The following is a 20,598-nucleotide window of genomic DNA, read 5'->3' on the forward strand; positions in this document are numbered from 1 at the left end:
TCCTCGTGAATTAATCTGATTCTTCTGAGGCGTGGCTTTAAATGATTTGGGGGGCTAATTTTGCCTCAATCTTACATCCAGCTGGCAATTTTTCTCACAAATTGTGCCCTGTGCACGCACCGGTTAGCGCTGTGCTGCCTTGTCCAGGCAGCCCTGCAGAGACTCAGGGGCCCTCTCCCTTCCCTCCCCCACTTCCTCAATGTCACTTTTGTCCACCTGACTCAGAGTGGCAGCCTCCTGTTGTACTCCCAGTCCATCCACTGTAGTCTGAAAATTGCCCTCAAGGAGCAACCCAGGGTTCCCTTTGTTTATTCCCTGCCTAAGTGAATCACGGTGCCATTCTGTTCCAATGGCAAACATTCGTTATTTCCTGTGTTTTTCTGGGTTCAAGTTGCTCGCAGTTTAAGGGTGACTCCAGATCCAGTAATCCATTTGTGGCCAGATCTGTAACTCCCTAGACTAGGAATGCTTATCTTAACATTCATAACAACCAAAGGCCATATCGGCTATCTAAAACAGTGAGCAGGACGCCAACTTTTTAATTAGATCTTGAAAGTTGTATTTCAACTTACATCTGAATATTCACATGATTAATTTCTAGCCCTTAAAAAAACCCTCTATACGTTCAGTGACAAACATTTCCATTATGTCTCCCTGCATTGTGGGCTAGGTTGGGTCTCAAGTTCTATTCCAAACTCTTGCCTTTTGCTTACAGAAGCATTCTAAATACAGGCACAAACACGAAGTGCAGTGTGATAAGGTTCATTTACAAAGTGAGGAAAATGCACACTACTTGTGTGCTTTATTTAGGGAGGGTGGGCTGGGGAGGGTACAGGGACTTCCATTCTCTGCTCTGCTCGTCCTGGGTCCACAAGGAGAGCACAGATTCCCTTTACCTGACTTTCTATGAGCCTGGAAAGACGGAAGTGTTTACAGGGTACCGCCCACACGCCCCGGGTAAGTGGAAGTACTTCCTGGGAGTGGTCACCTGAATGACGGGTAGGTGGATATGGTAACATGGAACGAGGGAGGCATGGCTTCCAGCTCATGAATTTAAACTCTCTGGTTTTACCCATATTACCTGCTCCATCCTCTGCAGTTCCACAGTGAAAATCAAGCACCTCGTTTTGCATTCAAGCTGTGCGCTGTGAAAGGTTCCAAGCAGAACTCATCTCCCTCAGCAATCTATTGAGCATGCCTTACTGAGAAAGGAGGCAGCAGGGGAAAGAACGCTTACTTCATGTTTCATTTTTTTTCAGGGAGCAGAATACAAAGAAACAGATTTTTCCATCTGAAGGAACTTACACTATTAATAAGGTCAATAATTACATCAAGATTCATTTTCAATTCTCTTTATATACAGAAGATCAATTTAGCATATATTAAGTAAAGATTTCAACAGATTGCACCCACACAGAAACACAAAGTGTAAAGTACTGTTTGAGTACTAGTTATAGCATTAATTCACATTGTACAACACATTAAGGACAGAGATCCTACATGGGGAGTAAGTGTACAGTGACTCCTGTTGTTGATTTAACAATTGACACTCTTGTTTATGGCGTCAGTAATCACCTTAGGCTCTTGTCACAAATCTTGATGTAAATGGGATGGGAGAGGGAGAGGGAGATGGGAGGGTTGTGGGTGGGAGGGTGGTTACGGAGGGGAAAAAGTCACTGTAATCCGAAAGCTGTACTTTGGAAATTTATATTCATTAAATAAAAGTTTAAAAAAATAAGGTCAATAATTAAAAACAGGGTTTTCCATATCTAACCTATAATTATTCATTAAGTATTTATTTCATTGCTCTCATTCTTAAAGATACTAGTCCTTATTTATTTGTGTAGGTAGCTGCCCTTGCCTAAGCCCTCACCAACCCATAAATGGCTTATACATTTATTGGGGAGGAAATGGCAGATTTGGTTAAAGAGAAGTAAATGTTTCCTCCAAGACTAGGCTGCCGTGAGTCGAGTTTGAAATACAGTTAGCTTTAGCAACTTTACCAACCAAGGCTATATCTAGAAAACTCTGCAGAGCTCACTGCTGAGAACTGAAAAGTGTCAAGAACGTACATAAAAATGAGAACACGTGTCAGCTGCAAACCTGTCACTTGAAAGGTGACAAAAACTGTTAACAAACTGGTGTGCCTCCTCCGAGGTTTGCTAAGTGTACACATACATCTACACCCACACACATATGAGTCTATTACACTCATACAGGCACAACTGTCAGACTTTCTGTGGATTGTGGCAGTCACTGAACAGCCTTTGGAAGCGTGATTCCAAACCAGGGATGCGACAGCAGGAACGAGCGCAGCACCTCGGGCACCCCACCCACCTCCCCCTGCCCCAGACTTCTTTTTTTTTAAATATTTATTTATTTATTTGAAAGGCAGAATTACAGAGAGGCAGAGGCAGAGAGAAACAGATGGAGAAGTCTTCCATCCTCTGGTTTACTCCCCAGATGGCAGCAACGGCTGAAGCCAGGAGCCTCTTCTGGGTCTCCCACTCCAGTACAGGGGCCCAAGGACTCGAGCCATCTTTCTGCTGCTTTCCTGGACCATAGCAGAGAGCTGGATCAGAAGTGGAGCAGCCGGGACTTGAACTGGCACCCATATGGAATGCCGGCCCTGCAGGCAGCGGCTTTTACCCACTATGCCACAGCACTGGCCCCCCAGACATCTTAGCAACCACTTGAAACCCCTGGCTACGCAAGTTGGCGTCATGCACCTGTGACCTCAGAGTTACCTAGGAACTTGTTAAAAATGCACAATCATGGGCCCCACCACAGAGCTACTTACTGAATAAAAAAAAATACATATATATATATATATATATATATATAACAAGCTATCCAGGTGATTGACACATACATAAAAGTCTGAAAAACAGTGCCCTAGTTTATCTTACCATTTCTGCTATTACTGAACTACTGCATTGTTTCTAATTACTTTGCTATTACAACTGCTGCACACATATCTCTGTGTTCTTAAGTAATTATTTCATTAGGAGGGAAACATTAAATGGGAATTCTAGATCAGCACACTCGCTTCTAAATTTGTAGCCATCAACCTACCGTGCTCTAAGAAACCAGGCTTCTTAGAGTTGAGAATCCAAGGATCAGTTAACAAGTGGCTACGCACGTGGACTTGAACCCTAGTTCTGACAACAGCCTGCACAACTTTAGGCAAGTGCCTACGGCTAAGCCTCAATCTCCTGGCTGTGTAAAGCTCACTGAGTTGTGGTTGTGATTTAAATTAGGCAGAATCCATCAAGCACTGAGAATACGGAAGTGCTACTCCTGTGTCTGCTGGTATGTTTAGGAGGGAAAACGAATGGACAGAGAGTCTCTAAGTGAACCAAACACCTGAGCATGAACTGTTAGCAGCCTGAACACCTTCACTTCATCCCTGATTCCTGGTTCTCTCCTAAGTAGCTGTATGATAGAGAGCTGTGGGCCACATCGGAGAGTTTTTCTCTTCTTTTCACTTATTGTTTTATTTTCAGCTTTCATAGGAGTGTGGATGGTGCCGGCGCTGTAGCATAGCGGGTTAAGCTGCCATCTGCAATGCCGGGAGCACTTATGGGCACCGGTTTGAGTCCTGGCTGCTCCACTTCTGATCAAGCTCCCTGCTGATGTGCCTGGGAAAGCAGCAGGGATAGCCAATTTGCTACCCCTACCCCATGTGGGAAACCTAGAGGAAGCTCCTGGCTCTGGCTGGGCTGGACCCAGCCCTGGCCATTGGGGCCATCTGGGGAGCGAACCAGTAGCTAGAAGATCTGTCACAGTCTCTGTGTCTCTCTGCCTTTCAAATAAATAAAATACACCTTGAAAACATTTTTAAAAATTAAAAAAAAAGATATGTGGATATAATAGTCTTCCTCTGAGACCAGGTAGAAAAACTAATGTCCACTCTAGGAGCTGTGTGAGCATGAAATCAGGAGCCCCGGCCCACACGCAGTGAGTACGCTGTCTCTACAGCCAGAGGCACTGCTGTGTTACCACCTGAGTCTCCTACACAGTGCAGGTTCTCCACTCGCCCTTATCCCCTGGGCAACCCGACAGCCGTGGAGGCAGCGCTGACACCGTGTTAGGTCCTGGAAGTGACTTAGAGAGGACCCAGAGTGCACGGGAGGAAGTGCGTGGGTCAGCCGCAAACCCTGCACCTGTTGCTTCAGGCCCCAGAGCATACCGGGATTCTGCTCTCAGCAGGGTCCGGGAGCTGCACTCTTCAGAACACTGAGGTCCCGTGGGTGGCCAGGCACATGCTGGGCGGCGCCGGTGCTACCCCGGGCGCTGCTCAGGAAGCAGGTGTGAGCTTCCAGAAGCCATCCAAGGTGAGCGCACTGAGCTCAGCAGGACGGTTCTCTCCTGCATCCTCACCACCACGGAGCTCAGCTCAGCGGGGACGGGAAACTCGACGCTGCCTTATTACAGGATTCGTGTCTGACCTACTTACCACTTACACTTCTCCGCTACGTCAGGCGTACGGGCGCCTCGTCTGGGGTAAGAGAAAGGAACAGGAGCGACTCCTGGTTCTCAGACAGGGCCACTGCTTCTCCAGGAGCCGCAGCACCCGGTAGCAGGAGGGACAGGCTCCCCTTCCAGCCGACGCGCAAGAGTGGTTTCCAAGGGGTGTGCTCTTTGGTTCTGTGACTCAGAGAACCTGGGGTTAGCACCTAACATCTAGTAGGGGATTTACGTGTGTAGTATTGCTTTACACAAAACACATTTTAAAAAACAGAAATCAAGACAGATGACAAAAAAAAATGCCTAAGTAAACTGCTGGATGCAGACCTGGCCGATGAGACTGGCCATCAGCCTCCGTACTGGCTCCTGTGCCCCATCAACCATGGGGAGCTTTCCCGGGAAGTGCTGCCCACTTGACTGGAAAGACTTCCCAGCACCCACACCGGGGAGGGGTCGGAGGAGAGCTTTGAAAAGATTCCAGGACCTGACAAGCCCTCGGCCGCCACAGCTTCAGCCCTCTACCCCAGGCCGTCCTGGCTCCAGCACGCCTGCTTGGAGCGCAGCGGCCTTGCTGGGTACGCCGGCAGTGACGGGGCACTCACTGACCCAGCAGCTCCAGCTGTCTCCCAGCCCGCAGGATCATCACCGGAGACTCCACACAGTGCGCACTGAGCTGAGCAGAAATCTCTCCCTGCAGGCTTCTTCCCCCTGGGTTCCAGCTCTGAAACTCCCGGCGCTCTGCACTCCTCCCGGCAACCCACACTCCAGGATCGGGCAGCGCGAAGGCTACCACATTTCTAGTGGGACCTCCAAACCACGGCACCTGCCAGAGGCTGGGATGCCCACTGTGCTCCTTCCTGAATCCTCCACACCAGGTTGGATGCTGAACCGATTGGAGTGAGGCTGTGGGGCTTGGAGCCAGCTGATGACAAAAACAGGAACAGTACAAAAGCAAGTGTCAGCTGGAACAGAATGAGCAAGACGGAAGCATGGCAGGTAGCATTAAAAAAAAAGTTACTTAGACTAGCGTGGGCATTTAGCTCAACCCCATGGGAGTGCGTGGTGTGATCCCCAGCTCCAGCCCTGGACTCCACACCCCTGTCGTGCAGCCCCTGGGAGGCGGCAGGTGATGCTTCAGGTAACTGGGCGCTTGCCACCTGTGTGGAAGACATGGATTCATTTCCCAGCCCAGGCTGTTGCAGGCATTTGGGGAGCAAGTCGGTGGATTCAATTTCTCTTGCTCTCTCTCAAATGAATATTAAATTAAAAATACATATGCCCTTGGGACTGGCGCTGTGGCACAGCGTGTTAACACCCTGGCCTGAAGTGCTGGCTTCCCATGCGGACGCCGGTTCAAGACCCGGCTGCTCCACTTCCAATCCAGCTCCCTGCTATGGCCTGGGAAAGCAGTAGAAGACGGCACAAGTCCTTGGGACCCTGCACCCATGTGGGAGACCCAGAAGAAGTTCATGGCTCCTGGTTTCGGATCGGCACAGCTCCAGCTGTTGCGACGAATTGGAGAGTGAACCAGCGGATGGAAGACCTCTCTCTCTCTGCCTCTCCTCGCTCTGTGTAACTCTGACTTTCAAATAAATAAATAAATCTTTAAAAAAAAATACATATGCCCCTACATGCAGACCTGATTGGAGAGGAACAAGGAGGAGACAAGGATGGACAGTTGGAAGACTATCACCTAGATGACTTATGATGTGACTTCTATTAGGGGTGACTGGGGATACATTCTGCAAGGAAGACATATAAGCCTTACTGATGGACTGGATGTGAGGTATTAAAGAAAGGTCGAAGATGACTTGTAGGTTTCAGCCTGAGTAACTGAGTAACCAGTTACGGAGATGAAGGAGGAGGCAGGGACGGCCTTTTGGGAGAAGTTCTAGAGCTGTATTTCAAGTTGAGATGTAAGACTTTCAAATGGAGATGTTGAGATGACACAAGATTTGAGTCTGGGCTCATGGGCGAGATCCAGGGAAAGAAATGAATTTTGTAGGAAAGGTGGCATTTAAGCAAGGGATCACATGAATTCATAGGATAAACACAAAAGGCCAAGGACTGAACCCTCAGGATGCTAACTTTTGGAGACCATGAAGAAGAGGAGTTTGGAGAGGAGACCAGGTATTTCTAAGACTGCTCTTCACAAAGCAGCTGGGATTACCATATCTGCGAACTACAAGGCCACAGCCAACCACCATACACTTCTTCAAAAACTGCCTTCCAGAGTCACACGCCTGCTCTCTTTCTGGCTCCTGACCCATGGCCCCAGGCTGCAGAGCCCCATTGCACCTGTCAGCTGCACTGCGACGTGGTCCTTGGCAGGTGTCCTAGGTCTTGGATCCAAGCTCTCGCATCAACTAAGGACTTCTAGTTGTCTAACACTGACCGAGAGCTTGTTCCCCAGAGCTGCCAAAAATTCTTGGCAGATGATCAATGAAGCACACAATGAGTGAGTGTTCGACAGAGACTCCCTGCAGCCTAAGCCAGAGAAAGGCTGGTCACCCCTGAGGAATCTGCTCTTGGCCGCGCAGTGACGTCGCAAACTCTTACCCAGAAAAGTTGGTGACTGTGTGTCCCTGGGAACGTGCCAGCATTTCCTGGAAGCTGCTAACGTCATGAACCTATGCCTAAGTACTGCAAACAGTGGGCACCTGCTCTTTCGGCCCCAGTCGCAGGGTGAGCCTGGAGATGCCTGCCTCTGCCCCAGCCTCACCTGTAAAGAGAGTGTCACCTACCTCACAAGTGTTTGTGAAGACAAAATGAGATAAGCGGGTAAAGTGCCAGGCACATAGTGAGTGCTAGTCTCATCTACCCTGATGACCACAAGACGACACTAGCTGAATGGTAACCATGTCCTAAAAATGTCACTTTTAATGCCATTTAAGAACAGAATAATAAAAGGTTTACTTTGGTTGTTTTTCTGAGCAAACCAATATAGGATCAATGGAATTTAAATTTGGCCTAAAAACTAAAGTCCTTCCTTTCTCTAAACTCCCCTCCCAAGGTTAGTGCAACCAAGTTACACAACTAAGAGTCAAGGATGTAACGTCTATTAATGTGAGATTGATAACACTGATTCCAAGTAAAAATTAGGGAGCAAAATGGAAATCTCCAAGCCTGACCATTATCCTGCAAGAGTTGTCTGAAATGTCCATCGTGTAACATATTCCATTCCTCCTTAGGAGACTGGACTAGAGTCATTAAAGTTGGCAAGAGGAGCAGGAAACCACTCAGAAGACCAGCCTGGCTATTTTATTAATGGAAGGTTACATAACAGTTTCACCAAACTACAGAGTTCCCATCTTAGAGTCTTTCAATATTTATGGAAACAGAAGATTCTCATGCTACAGTCCATTTCAGAAACTGAGAATTTCCATTATCTGACAGCGATCCATTCTGTATTATTTTAGCTCAGTTTCAGAACTGGCTACAGAGAGTTACACTCCTTTTTACTCCTACTCACTAACAATAGGTCAGTTGTGTCTAGGGCTTGACCTCGAATCTCAAGTAGGTGCAACTGAACAAAACGACACCGACAGGCTCTCGACTCCAAAAAACTTGGTCGTATCACCGGCCTTTCAGTTTCTAAACAACGCACTAAAGAAAGCCATGTATCTGGGACCATTTAACGCCGCTGCCTACAGTATTAGAAAGTGGGACACAAAACAACCGAAGAATGCACAAGTACCTTGAAAGAATAAAAGTGGAAATGCCGTGCCAGTGTTCAGAAACGGAGTCCCACGCTCCGAACAACACGCTCCGAAAACAAACCATGAGTCACGCATTTCCCGGCACTTCGATTTCATGGACTCTGACTTTTTATAGGTAATTAATAATTTTGATATTATTTTTCAAACCAGTGCATAGGGGAGCTACTTCTAAGCCATAATTTTCAAATCAATAAACTGACTTTTGTTTGCTTTAAATAAGCTTTTATGTTGCAGTAACTTTAGATTTACAAAATACTTACAAAGATAGTACAGACTTTCTACATACCCCATCCAGATCTCCCTAAAATTAACATCTTACATAACCGGAGTGCATTTGTCACAGCTAAGAAATTAGAACAATATGTGACTGTTAACTACAAAGTTTATTTAAATTTCACTTATTCTCTAATGTCTTTTTTTTTCTAAGTACAATCCAGTTTATCTCCTGGCAATTAATGACTTTTTATTTTTTTATTTTATTCTTCTAAGACTTATATATTTATTTGAGAGGCAGAGTTACAGAGAAGGGAGAGACAGAAAGGTTTTCCATCCACTGGTTCATTCCCCAAGTGGCTGCAATGGCTGGAGCTGAGCTGATCGGAAGCCAGGAGCCAGGAGTTTCTTCCGGGTCTCCCATGTGGGTGCCAGGGCCCAAGCACTTGGGCCATCTTCTACTGCTTTCTCAGGCCATTAGCAGAGAGCTGCATTGGAAGTGGTGCAGCTGGGACACAAACTGGTGCCCTTATGGGATGCCTGTGCCACAGGCGGAGGCTTAACCTACTACACCACAGTGCCAGCTCCTAATCACATTTTTAAATGCTGTAAGTTTTGGTGTATGCCATACTCCTATATCTTATTATCAATGTCCTTGTTGTAACTATGACAGAAAATAAGCCTAAAATTCCCTAGAAAGGGGCTAGCACTGAGGCATTGCAGGTAAAGCCGCTGTCTGTGGCGCCAACATCCCGTATGGGCACCAGTTTGAGTCCTGGCTGCTCCACTTCCAATCCAGCTCCCTGTTAATGTCCCTGGGAAAGCAGCAGAGGATGGCCCAAGTGCTTGGGCTACTGCACCCACATGGGAGACCCAGATGGAGCTCTGGCTCCTGGTTTTGGATCGGTGCAGCTCCGGCCATTGTAGCCAATTGGGGAGTGAATGAGCGGATGTAAGACCTCTCTATTTCTCCCTCTGTCTCTCTGTAACTCTACCTTTCAAGTAAATAAATAAATTTTAAAAAAATATTCCCTGGAAAATATAATAACACAGGAATAATAATATAATAACATATATTTATATTATATAATAATATAATAATACATGATATATCAAAATATAATATATAAATGTATAATATATAATAAAATTATAATATATAATAATACATAATATATAATAACTAGGTAAATGTTACATGAAGATCCATGCAAACGTGGTGTTTCTACTAATGGTTTATTGAGGAGAAAAAGTGGTGCATCACTTAAGTATATTCCCATCACATACTTTCCTAGGAACCTTTGAGATCAAACTAATGTTTCAGAAATCTCCCCAGAATGCTTGTCACTTACCTCTTTCCCAAGGTTCCTGCAGAGTCATAAGGCACAGGATGAATCTTTTTGATGAATTCTGCAATAGAACATAAAGTAGTATTATAATTATACTCAGATAATCCTTTTTATTAAATATATATAAAACTACTTTTACTTTCAATTACTATATAATATTTGTATTGAGACAACAGAATATTGAATTTAAGGGAAAATAATTCTATCATTTATGACATGTCTTGAGTTTAAAATTGAAAGCATTTTACAATGAATACAAAATGTTCCAGGGAAAAATAAATGAAAGAAGACAGAGAGAAAGAAAGAAAGAGAGAGAGTCAGAGAGACTGGCCACAGTGAGTAATACCAGTTAAGAAGAACGCTTCATAATCTTGTCCTTGTGTATAATGTTGTGGAGACTACTAAACAGCCACACCGAGTGAATCACACTGGGAGCACGGCCTTTGTGACCTTGTGATGGGAAAACAGTAATCAAGAGGTTGCAGTCAGGAGATTTCTGAAAGCACACATGTCTGCTAAGGCATCCACGTGTGCTGGTTTGCTGAGAAAGGTCCAGTTCCCACCCACTTCCCGGGGTCTACCCAATCCACCATTTGTCCTAGATTTTACATTTTCCCAGAAGTTTTTTAAAGTAAGCTGGGTAGCTTACCTCCATGCTCTATCGGATCCCACTGAACCCTGGGTAAGACACATGTACCGTGAAGCCGGTCATCAGCAAGTGTTAACCCACCTCGTCGTGTCATGTAACTGAACCTCACACCCAAAGACAGTACCCACTCGCACCAAAAGGATGTGGCCTCAGACAGGAGGCCAGGCTGGAGGCGAGGGAATGCCTGAGGTTGCTGCCCAGCTTGGAACTAGCTTGAAGACATTAACTTAACAAAAGCAGATGAGAAGGGGTTTTACATGGTTGTCTACAAAGCATGAATTTTCATCTAGATCAAGTGACTTTTTAAATCTCACTCAAAGCACTAAGGAAAGGGATAGTGATTGCTTTGTTGGCCCTAGGAGCAGAAGAAATTCACAGGTAAATGATGCCAGCTCTCTGTCAGTATCAGCACGTGCCTCAAAACAGAACAATCGGTTATTTCCAGTGATGGCTTTATGACTTCATCTAATTCATGAAATCAAAGTGGAGCTTCTGGAAGTTCACACTGTAAAACGCGAAACACCTGAAACTGTTGTCATTACCACTAAAATTCACTGAACAAGTTCAACAATAAATATGAAATTATAGTAATTCTCATTATTCACAGTGGGTTAAGTTCTATGAAACCACCACAAACTCTGAATTAGCCCATGCCGCTCTACTGCTTGTATGGGAAATACGGGATTAGGTTCCTGGGAGCTGCTGGACACATCTCCATCAAGCGATCAAACAGGACGTTCTTTTGCGTGTGTTTCCGTTTCAAGGTACCTTCACACATACAGTGGATGTGCTAAGATGGAGCTCACAGTCAGTACCTCTATACCTCAAGTCTAACTCACGTAGGTGCCTCTGAAAGACACATGACAGCCCTTTTGCACGCTCTACATGTGGTGGTCTTTCCAGCAGTGAAATCACCACCAAGAAGCACAGAGTTAGAAACACCTAGACACAGAGAAGATGCTCATTGTCAGCATGGGAGCTGACAGAAGGCAGAGCGTGACCCTTCGATTCCACCTCCACGAGGCACACGCGGGTTGAGCAATACCAGCTTTTTCACCACTCTGCACCTTCGGTAGCCATGCACTCCACGGAATTACCCCAGAAGTGCCATGAGTTCTGACTCCGGGTTCCAGATGTATTTCAGGGAGCAGACAATTCCACAGAAGCCGGGTGGGAGGGGAAAGTTAACCAAAGGGTGCTTGGTCATGGATGGGTAGAAGCCAGAGTTCTTCAGTTTCCTTGCACAGTAGGGTGACTACAGACACTGCTGTATAATTCTCTACCAAAAAGATCAGAAGATAGGGTTTCTAATGCTTTCACACTAAAGAAATGTTAACTGTTTGAAGAGCCAGCTAAACCCTGATTGGACACCACACAATATCTACACATGTAGCAAAGCGTTATGTGGCACTCTACAACTATGTACAATTTTTACGTGTCGGTTAAAATCTGGGAACAAGAAGAATCAACTCTATTTGTTTTTACAGTAATAACGCAACCAAAAATTTTGGTACAGCATAGCACATGGTAAAACAGTGCTCATACTAATGGGAAAAAATGGAAATACATTTGGGCTTGGTTGAGGGTCACATACATGAGTAATTCAAAAGTTCATGGAAAAGAGAATTAGAAGGTAATGCACATTTGCATGAACTCTTTGGAGACCCCTTAATCTAGTTCAGAAAGGTGCCAATATAAACTGTATAACTACTCATCAAAATGAAGTAAATTCAGTTATACCCACAAAAGCTACAACAGTCTACCGATCATATCCTATAAATATTTAAACACACATGCTCTTAAAGAAACTGAGCTAAAATATTTTTATGACAAAGCTGAAGTTGAATTTAAAAAGATACTTCAGTATGGTACTGTATGCTTTCTGTTTTGGTTACCTGTCTTAAAATTCTTTGAGATTTTTAAGACCTACTTCACAAAATCAACAGTGCTGATGATTTCAACCCAACCTAATTCTCAGTTTCATTTTGTCCCAAAGCTATTGGAAATAGCTATGGAGTAAATGTTTGTGTGCACTGCCCCCCGACCTCCCAGTTCTCTTGAATATTTTTTTTGAGGTGCAGCGATAGAAAAAGAAAGGGGGAAGGCCAAGGGCTGAGGGCTGAATCAGCTCCCAATCACTGTTTTACTCCCCCAAATGCCTGCAATGGCTGGTGTGGGCCAGGCCAGGCTGTGGTGGAAGCCAGAAGCTGGAATGCAATCCGGGTCTCCCCTGCAAGTGGCAGGAACTCGGTACTGCCTCCCAGAGTCTGCCGTAGCAGGAAGCCAGAGTGAGGAGCCACAGCATGGAGTAGAGCTCGGTGCTCTGATGTGGGAAGTGAGTACCTTAACCACCTAGGTTAAACACCTGCTGCCCCTCCCCTAATTCTTCTACTTAAGTCCTACTCCCCAGTGTGATGGAACACGGGGGAGGTCCTGAGAGGTCCTGTGGATGGATGGGCCCCTCATGATGGGATTCATGCCTTTATGAAAAGATTGCTCTCGGACCCGGCGCATAAAGGGCAGTCATGTGAAGACAGCAAGAAAGCCAAGCCAGGTCTCAAAGCAGGAAGCAGGCCCCTCAGACAGGGAATCTACCAGCACCTTGAGCGTGGGACTCCCAGCCTGCAGAGCTGCAAGAAGTAAATGTTTGTTGTTGAAGCCTCCCAGTCTATGGCCATTTTCTTATAGCAGCTCAAACTGGCTAAGCAGAAATCTTTAGTTCAAGGTTTAATTTTTATTTAGAACCTACCTTTTTACTTAGATAAAGTTTATATTATGGATCAGGATGAAATGAACCCGAAAATATCTACAATTCAGCAGCACTTAAATTCCTTAAATGTTCAAAAGATTTCTATACCAGGTACCACTCATTTCACAAGCTTTGCCTCATAAAAATTTTGTTGAGGGGCCGGCGCTGTGGCATAGTGGGTAAAGCTGCTGCCTGCAGTGCCAGCATCCCATATGGATCCTGGTTTGAGTCCCGGCTACTCTAGTTCCAATCCAGCTCTCTGTTATGGCCTGGGAAAGCAGTAGAAGATGGCCCAAGTCCTTGGGCCCCTACACCCCCATGGGAGACCTGGAAGAAGCACCTGGCTCCTGGCTTTGGACTGGTGCAAATCCAGCCATTGCGGCCAACTGGGGAGTGAATCAGCGGATGGAAGACCTCTCTCTCTCTCTTCTCTTTCTCTCTTTCTCTCTCTGTGCCTCTCCTTCTCTTTTTAAAAAAGATTTATTTATTTATTTACTTGAAAGTTAGAGTTACACAGAGAGAGGAGAGGAAGAGAGAGAGAGGTCTTCCATCTGATGGTTCACTTTCCAATTGACTGCAACAGCCGGAGTTGCGCCAATCCAAAGCCAGGATCCAGGATCTTCTTCCGGGTCTCCCATGCAGGTGCAGGGGCCCAAGGACTTGGGCCATCTTCTATTGCTTTCCCAGGCCATAGCAGAGAGCTGGATCAGAATTAGAGCAGCTGAGACTAGAACTGGCACCCATATGGGTTGCCAGCTCTTCAAGCCAGGGCATTAACGTGCTGTGCCACAGCACTGGCCCCAAATAAATAAATCTTAAAAAAAAAAGGTGGCTTCCATTAAACATTTTTTTGGTGAATAATGGTAATCTAAATAAAAACAGACAGTACTTGTAAAATATATATGCTAGGATATGTACACATTAAACTATTAAAATGTCAAAGTTTAGAATAACTTCTATTTAGTAGGTTTCCCTTATACTTCACCAGTACTTCAGTACCTGTGGATAGATTTTATTAACAAATTTAAAAATTAGGATTTACAGAAAATAATGACTATTGAAAAAAACAACAATTTCAAATTTAGCAGCCATGCCTTTGTTTCTTTCTGTCTCTCTGTAACTCTGCCTTTCAAATACAATAAATAAATCTAAAAGAAAAAAGAAAAAAAAAAAGTAGCCAGCGCTGTGGCATGGCAGGTAAAGCCACTGCCTGCAGCACTGACATCTCATATGGGTGCCAGTTCAAGACCCAGCTGCTCTTCTTCTGATCCAACTCCCTGCTAATGCACCTGGGAAAGTGGTGGAGGATGGTCCAAGACTAGGACACCTGCACCCAGGGAGACCTGGAAGAAGCTCCTGGCTCCTGGCTTTGGATTGGCCCAACTGTGGCTGTTGTGGCCATTTGGGGAGTGAACCAGCAGATGGAAGATCTCTCTCTTTGTCTCTGCCTCTCTATCCCTCTGTAACTTTCTACCTTTCAAATAAAATAAATATTTTTTAAAAATAATAAGACTACAGTTTGATGAACCAACTCAAAATAATACAACCATGTTTAAAAATACATTGCTTTTCAAAAAAAAACAGGTTCTCAGTATATTATATACAAATTATGGCTAAGCAACTAAGTAATATATGTGAACTTTTACTGAGAATTCTGTTTTTTCTTAAAAATGCTGAGAAACTTAACAAAGGACACTTTTTGTTCTGCTTCAATGAACACAGGTAAATGCTAATATATTTTAGAATAAAATTATCTTTAAGAAAACTTAATAGGATCATTTCATAGTTTGCCAATATAATAAAAGCAATATATCAGACAACAAACTATGCATAATTCTACTTTATAATGTATAATTGTAATATTATAAATTGTTACTCCTTATTCTAAAAACAATCCCAATTTTGACAATAAATAAACAGTTAGCTAGGATGTGACAGTTAATTTTCTATGTCAACCTGGCCAGATGTAGCTAGCTGACTTTATTTTTTTTATTTTTTATTTTTATCTTTTATTTAATGAATATAAATTTCCAAAGTACGACTTATGGATTACAATGGCTTCCCCCCCAGCTAGCTGACTTTGAACAGAGCCGATTACTCTCCATAATGTGGCAGATCTTACCCAATCAGGTGACGGATCTCAAGAGAAATCGCCAGGTTCCAGAAGATGAGGCAACTCTGCCTCTAGACTTAACATAAAAACCGTGCCTTGGTTTCCAGGCTGCCTTGCAAATGTTGGACTTGTAGCGCAATATCAACTCTTACCTGAATATCCAGCTTGCTGGCCTGTCCTACACAATTTGGGTCGTCAGCTCCAACAACCACATGAGCCAATTCCTTAAAATAAACTTGAGCAAGCGAGGAAGGGAACGAGTCCTCTTACTAGTCTGCTTTCTCTGAAGAACTCTATCACGCTAGGTAAGGGGCTAGGAAGTGGCAAGGAGCTCCACCCAAAGAAGTTGCTCCTGATAAGAGCAGAGGGGACGCAGGGCTTTGATTCTAGGAAGCATGCAAAGAAAATCGTTAAGGTTACCATTTGTAAAAGAACAGAACTCTAGATTCTTACGCCAGAACGACACCACATAACCCAAGAAGCCTGACCCTACATAACCCAAGAAGCCTGACCCTATATAACCCAAGAAGCCTGACCCTACATAACCCCAGAAGCCTGACCCTTGGCTGTGACAACAGGGGTGCGTCTTACTCCTCTTTGTGCTCTCTTTTCTATTAGGGAGTCTGAGACAGAGAAGAGTGCCCTAAAAGATTGCTACATGAAATAAAATCTCAGGAGACAGCTCTAGTCATAAGAGCCACTAAGAGAGGCTGGTATTTACTGGTATACAAAACATATGTATTTTAGGGGGTAGGCATTTGCCTAGCAGTTAGGATGTCTGTGTCCCAAATCGGTGTACCTGCGTTCAATCCCTGGCTCCGACTCCTGATCCCGGCTTCCAGCTAATGCGGACCCTAGGAAGCTGCAGGCGACAGCTCAGGTTCTCGGGCCCCTGCCACCCACATGCGAGGCCCAAACCGAATTCTTGGCTCCCAGCTTTGGCCTGGCCCTGGCCTGCCTGTTGCAGGTATCTCAGGAGTGAACCTGGATAGCAGAAATCTCTCCATCTCTCTCTGCCTTTCAATAAATACAATAAATAAATAAATAAATACAATGAATAAATAAAACAATTTTTTTTTCAAATGAAGGTGAAATCAAGACATTCCCAGGAAAACAAAAGCTGAGATAATCAGTTGCTAGAAAATCTGCTTTATAAAATACACCAGAGGGTGTTCTTTAGGCTGCAAGCCACTAACACTAAACAGTGCTTCAAAGCCACAAAAGCAAAGTGCAGGCAGAGGTCAGTGTGTACACGGTGACAAATGACACTCCGACTGCCTACTTCTTCTCTGCTCTTCCAACTGATTACAGAGCAACCCTACAAAACAATATTCATATCATGGTTTTGTTGGGCTAACAATATTCATTATCAACAGCATGGAAGATCCACGTCAAACGAAGTTCTGTTGAAGTAAGGAGACGCCAGCAGAGCCGGCTCGAGCCCACAAGAACATATAAAGAGGAGCAGAGAAAGGTCAGTGTAATTAACTCTGGACATGCACTTGCTCTCCCTTCTTCTCTGAGCTTATATGAAGTAAGAAGTTTAACAATGTGTTGTTCGGTTTTAAACACGCATATGAATCATGTGTATAACAGTAATAGTGCAAAAATAGGGAGGGGAAGGAAGCTACAGAGCAGGAAAGTCTCTTTGGCTGAAAGTAAGTCTAAGTCAGAAGCAGATTCTTAGAAGTTAAGAATTGCATAAGTATGGTAAACCACAGAGTAACCACTAAGAAAATAATCCAAAATACACAATTAAAATGTCACACTGAGGATACTCACTTATTTCTAAAGAAGGCAAGAAAGGTTGCCGGCGCCGTGGCTCAATAGGCTAATCCTCCACCTTGCGGCGCCGGCACACCGGGTTCTAGTCCCGGTTGGGGCGCCGGATTCTGTCCCGGTTGCCCCTCTTCCAGGCCAGCTCTCTGCTATGGCCAGGGAGTGCAGTGGAGGATGGCCCAGGTGCTTGGGCCCTGCACCCCATGGGAGACCAGGAAAAGCACCTGGATCCTGGCTCCTGCCATCGGATCAGCGCAGTGCGCCGGCTGCAGCGGCGGCCATTGGAGGGTGAACCAGCGGCAAAGGAAGACCTTTCTCTCTCTCTGTCTCTCTCTCACTGTCCACTCTGCCTGTCAAAAAAAAAAAAAAAAAAAAAAAAAAAAAAAAAAAAAAAAGAAGGCAAGAAAGGAAGAACTGAAGATGCATGATACCTACAGAAAACAAAAGGCAAAATGGCAGACATAAACCCAATCATAACAGTAATTACAATAAATGGGATTATATTAAATGACCCACTCATTGAAAAAGCTCTTTGATGTGAAGACATCGTTCTTAGAGCTGCAGTCTTGAGGCTGGGAGGGAAGAAGAGGACACAAATGAAGCGGAGCCGGACAGCAGAATGGAAAGCCAAGGAACCAGAGGCTGAGGCGGCAGTTAGCCACTAAGTGGATCAAGGGTAAAGTCATCTTTCTTCCGGACTTCTAGTTTTTGTTTTGTTTTGTTTTAATTTGACAGATAGAGCTAGACAGTGAGAGAGAGAAAGAAAGAGAAAGGTCTTCCTTCCGTTGGTTCACCCCACAAACGGCTACCGCGGCCGGCACTGTGCTGATCCAAAGTCAGGAGCCAGGTGCTTCCTCCTGGTCTCCCATACGGTGCAGGGGCCCAAGCACTTGGGCCATCCTCCACTGCACTCTCGGGCCACAGCAGAGAGCTGGACTGGAAGAGGAGCAGCCGGGACTAGAACCCAGCACCCATATGGGATACCAGCGGCACAGGCAGAGGATTGACCAAGTGAGCCACAGCGCCGCCCCCCAGACTTCTAGTTCTATGAGATGATAAAATGCCCTTACTATGTAAGCCATTTTCATTTGGGTTTTCTATTGCTTGCCAGCTGAAAGCATTCTACCGATGAGTGTGGGGAGCAATCCGGACTAGACTGAGTTACTGGAATTAAGACTTATTCTATGCATCTACTCTCCCACAATATGGCGCTGGGAGAGAAGTAAACAGCTTCCACACAGCTGCCTCCAGTTCAACCAATAAACTGTAGGACTTGCTACTGATTGGAGGAGAGCAGCGTACTCGGCGTGTGGGCAGCCGAGTTAGGATTGGCGGAGGAGGACTATAAAGGAGGAGAGAGACGGCATGCACCAGGGAACATCTAAGGGGGAACATCTGAAGGAACGCCTGTGCAGCCCCCCAGAGAGCCGGCCGGCGGTGTGCCGCTCCCCTGCGGAAGTGGGGAATGTGGCCAGGGGGAACTGCCCTTCCACGGAGGTGGAAGGGATAGTAGCCAACCCGGGAAGAACCAGCAGCAAACCCGGGGAGGGCCGAGCAGACGAAAGAACAGCGCAGGGTCCTGTGTCGTTCCTCCACGAAGAGGGGGAGCGACAGATGAGAAAAGCAAGATACTGTGCACTGAGACAGGCTGTGGAGGAAATTCACTTTGTATGTTGCAGACACAAATTTCAGAGTCTCAACCCCAAGTTCATGCTTTAAACAAAATGGAGCTCATGTAGATCTCTTTTGCAGATGGAACGGCCTGCACAACTGTTTCCTGAGCACCTGATAACAATAGCTAGTAATAAAGATGATGATGATGATGATGGGCTCAGGGTTATTAGTTTTAAAGCTAGGCATTATTCATCCTTTCATTTTTTAGCTTCTTTATTACATTTGACTTCCATGGTGAAACTATACCCATCGCTTTCTGTTTATAATAATTTTGGGTCAGTTTCATTTTTCATATGTTCATGGTACGTAACACTATACCACAATACAGTTTACAAAGGAAATCCTGTAAAACACACACTTGAAAAACTGGATAATTTATAAAAAAGGTTTTTATATTTCCACCTATTTTCTAAATCTGATTAAGAACAGAAAACATTTCAGCAAGATCTATGGAATAAATGATACCTTAGTATTCGTATCAGAGGGTAGAAAATCACTGTAGCCACATAAACACCGCAGAAATCACAATTTTAGCACAAATAACAGAAAACATCAGTGTTGTGTGCTTACCCAAGCAGTCTCCAAGAGTGAAATTTGTTTTTGAGAGTTGTAAGACAGCTTTTGAAGCCCCAAACACGCTCCCTATAGAAACAGTGCCACTGAGCCCTCTCATGACGAGGCCAACCCAGAAAAGCCTTGAAGAACTGCACACGTAAGCCCACTGTCTGAACTACACCATGGCAGAATCATGGCTTTTCCTCAGGATAATATACCATTTTCTCCCTTCCCCTCTTCTACCAAGTTCAAGAGGAGGGGGCCTGGTTTTGGGTTCTGTTCATCACTTCAAGCTCATTTCTAACTATTCCCAGCTCCCACACTCCAAGGGGCAATCACACTGAACCTGCAGCCTTCCCCCCTCCAAGTCACTGCTGTCATGCCCACCTTTTCCCCTCCTTTTTTTTTTTTTTTTAAAGATTTATTTATTTGAAAGGCAGAGTTGTGGGGTGGGGCTGGGGATGGGATGGATCTTCCATCCGCTGGTTCACTCCCCAAATGGCCACAATGGGCAGAACTGGGCCAATGCAAAGCCAGGAGCCATGAGCTTCTTTTGGGTCCCCCAGGAAGTAGGAGACTACTTGGGCCATCTTCTGCTGCTTTCCCAGGCACATCAGCAGAGAGCTGGATCAGAAGTGGAGCAGCCGGGACAGAACCAGCGCCCATACGGGATGCCGGCATTGTGGGTATTGGCTTTACGTGCTACATTGCAGCACTGGCCCTGCTTCCTCTTCTTGTAGGTCACCTCCACTCAGCCTTCGGGTGCCCCTTCCCCAGGACGGGCAGCCCACCCCTGCACACTGAGTCATGTGCTCATGGCACGGATGCTCTTGCGTCACACTCTATTTCTCTGTCACAGCATTTGTCAAGCCATCTTGTAATCACTTTGTCAACCTCTCCCTCAAGCTCCACTGTGTCTGGGATGCCTGGTGTTCGCTACAATTTTAAGCCCAGGGCTTGGAAGAATGCCTGGCATTTTGGAGATGCACATCTAATACGTTTTTGCTTACGTGAGATTATTTTCACCAGAAAAGGCATTTTAATACCCTTTAACCTAAGTCTTTGGAATATTCAGCCTTATACAGGCAATTACCAAGGAAGAAGTCCGCTTGGCAAAGAAGACATTCCTGCTCCTCAGTTTACACCTAGAGAGTACGCACACCAGGAGGGCTCCCCATCCACTTTCCTCCCCATTGCTGGTTACACCTAGGGAGTACGCACACCAGGAGGGCTCCCCATCCACTTTCCTCCCCATTGCTGGTTACACCTAGGGAGTACGCACACCAGGAGGGCTCCCCATCCACTTTCCTCCCCATTGCTGGTTACAC

At 45.3% G+C, this 20,598-nt stretch overlaps 1 protein-coding gene across 1 annotated transcript in view; it reads right to left on the reverse strand.

Annotated features, from left to right (window-relative positions):
• Nucleotides 1-20,598, reverse strand: part of ZNF438 (zinc finger protein 438) — a 154,911-nt gene that overhangs the window by 109,952 nt on the left and 24,361 nt on the right. The window contains exon 2 of the mRNA XM_089311883.1: nucleotides 9,755-9,812. The gene's annotated coding sequence lies outside the window, so the exon portion shown is untranslated. The remainder of the gene's footprint in view (nucleotides 1-9,754; nucleotides 9,813-20,598) is intronic.

The sequence above is a fragment of the Oryctolagus cuniculus genome, chromosome 13 (genome assembly GCF_051225735.1).
Source record: "Oryctolagus cuniculus isolate XC-2025 breed Fujian yellow rabbit chromosome 13, ASM5122573v1, whole genome shotgun sequence".
NCBI classification, from domain to species: domain Eukaryota; kingdom Metazoa; phylum Chordata; class Mammalia; order Lagomorpha; family Leporidae; genus Oryctolagus; species Oryctolagus cuniculus.